The sequence below is a fragment of the Mus musculus genome, chromosome 10 (assembly GCF_000001635.26).
Source record: "Mus musculus strain C57BL/6J chromosome 10, GRCm38.p6 C57BL/6J".
NCBI classification, from domain to species: Eukaryota; Metazoa; Chordata; class Mammalia; order Rodentia; family Muridae; genus Mus; species Mus musculus.
In genome coordinates, this window is record NC_000076.6 from 17,678,734 (window position 1) to 17,681,365 (window position 2,632).

General features: G+C 46.4%; 1 long non-coding RNA gene across 4 annotated transcripts in view; it reads right to left on the reverse strand.

Annotated features, from left to right (window-relative positions):
* The window catches only part of Gm32543, a 168,813-nt gene extending 166,654 nt beyond the window's left edge, over positions 1–2,159 (reverse strand). For all 4 annotated transcript variants that reach the window (XR_001779719.1, XR_380129.3, XR_380128.3 and 1 more), the window contains exon 1: positions 1,961–2,159. This is a non-coding gene — a long non-coding RNA (predicted gene, 32543). The remainder of the gene's footprint in view (positions 1–1,960) is intronic.
* Between the last annotated feature and the right edge of the window lie 473 nt (positions 2,160–2,632).

Consider the following 2,632-nt stretch of genomic DNA (forward strand, 5'->3'; position numbering starts at 1 on the left):
AATCAAAAATAAAGAACTATTTTTTTAAGACATGGTTTCTCTGTGTAACCTTGGCTGTCCTAGAACTTAGTTTTCTATAGATCAGGCTGGCCTCAAACTCAGAGATGACCTGCCTCTGCCTCCCAAGTGCTGGGATTAAAGGCATGCATTGCCACCACCAGAGAAAACTCTTGGCAGGGTGCATGTGTTTTAAAAATTAATTAACTAATTAATTTTTCACTTTACATCCTAATATCAGCCCCCTCTCTCCTCCCAGTTCTCCTTAGTCGAAGCTCCTCCCACCATATCACCCCCTCCACCACCCTTCCCCAGGACATCAGTCGCTGAAGGACTAGAGAACTAGACATGTCCTCTCCCACTGAGACCAGACAAGGCAGCCCAGTTAGGGGAAAGAATCCACAGGTAGGCAACAGATTCAGGGACAGCCCTTGCTCTAGTTGTTGAAGACCAAGCTGCATATCTGCTACAAATGTGCAGGAATGGGGCTAGGGTGTGGGGGATAAGGTGCAACCAGTGCTTGCTCTTTGCTTGGTGGTTGAGTCTCTGAGAGCCTCAAGAGTCCAGGTTAACTGACTATGTTGTTCTTTCTGTGGAGTCCATGTCCTCTTGAGTCTCTGAGAGCCTCAAGAGTCCAGGTTAACTGACTATGTTGTTCTTTCTGTGGAGTCCATGTCCTCTTCCGATTCCTCAATCCTTCCTCCAACTCTTCCACAAGATTCCCCTAGCTCAGCTGGGCAGTGGTGGCGCACACCTTTAATGCCAGCACTTGGGAGGCAGAGGCAGGTGGATTTCTGAGTTCAAGTCCAGCCTGGTCTACAGAGTGAGTTCCTGGACAGCCAGGGCTACACAGAGAAAAACCCTGTCTTGAAAAACAAAACAACAACAACAAAAAGATTACCCTAGCTCTTTCTAATGTTTGACTGTGTGTCTCTGCATATGTTTCAGTCAGCTGTTGGGTGGGGCCCTCTCAGAGGACAATTATGCTAGGCTCCTGTCTGCAAACTGTTATGTATCATTACTGGTTCTCTGGCAAGAATTCTTAAGACAATGTTTAGGTATTGTGAATGCTGGATCAAGAAAAAAGTAAGAGAGGAAGATAAAGAAAAAAAGTGATTTTCGTGTCTTTCCTAAGTTCCATGTTATTTAATATAAGTACCATCATCATTGCACACACAAAGATTGAGATCTTGAACGACTTTTTCAAGCATCTAGAACAGTGCCTGGCATATAGTAGTGATCACAGAACCTTCTTTTAACAAGTAAGTCTATAACACTGTTGTATAAGACTGACCTTCAAGCCAAACAACTACCATCTTGGGGAATTCAGCTGTTCCCACTTGTAAAAGATCACCACAGCTGGTTTTGTCAACTGTATCATCCCCTCATTAGAGAGCTGGCGAGGGTATTGAGACCCTCACACCTGAGGATCCAACCACTCCACTCCTCTTGTACCCAAGCTTCCCAACTACAGGTCCCAAGGAGGATCTGGAACGTACAGGACAGAGAAGGCCAGGGGAGCATGCCTTGACTTGTGATGGGGGTGTGGTGGGGGGAGTAAGTGTGACTTATCCTCCCTCTGGGAAGGAATTTTAACAGCATCCACATTTGATGATACAAGGGCACTCTGCACTTTTAAGAAAGATCACTGGAATGAATCCGTGGGTCATTTTCTGAACCCAGGCAGTCCTTAGAAGAGGCAGGACCTGCTTTTTAATCAGGAATTTGTGATCGGGAAGAGATTGGAAATGATTTTGGAAACAAAGACAGGAAAGGTGCTGTTTTGGCTTTGCAAACGAGTGCCACACCATGTTTGTCATGAGAAGTGGCACTGTCAGTCACCCCTTTGGCTAATTCATCTGCCACTCTCCCTCCTTCAGGAGCACTTCTCAGGCATTCACACCTGTGTGCAGAACAAGGGGTGGGGGTGGGGGTGGGGAGTAGGGGAACACTGGTTACTTACCTTCTGAGATCTTTTAACCTAAGGAGAGACTATTCTCTCTCCCTGGTCATTTCTTTCCTAGGCTCCTGTTGTTTCGGTTCCCTTATTGGGACTCCCAACCATTTTCCTAGAACTCTCGGCTTTTCTCCACAGGCCCTGAAACAAGGAATGTAGCACCTGATAGAAGAGGGATGGGCCTCCAGCCCTTCTTTGGCCCTCTCCCTTGCTAGCTGCACTAAAGAGCTCAAAGTTCGCCCACAGAGGGAGGGCAGAGTCACTGCTAAGACCCAGCTCCCCAGCTCCCCAGCCCTCCTTAAGAAGCTTGTCGTGACAACCTTGTTCCTATCAATGTTTGTGATTCAGGTTATTGAATTTTAGAGCTAGCAGAGAATTTAGAAACCAAATTCAACTCCCACGATTTAAAAAATTAGGGAAATGAAGCTCAGAAAAAGAAGATTAACTGGCCTAAGGTCCCACAACAAGGAAGTGACCTTGCTGTGGCTGCTCCTGACTTCCTAGGAGTAATGGTGCCGTGAACTAAGGCAAAAGGTTGCATGTGAACTTTTAGTTTTTTAGACAGGGTCTCTCTATGTAACCCTGGTTGATCTGGAATCCCCTTTGCAGACCAGGCTGATCTCTCTGGGACTCACCTCTGTCTCCCAGTGCCTGGAAAATTGTGCATATTTGTAAAGG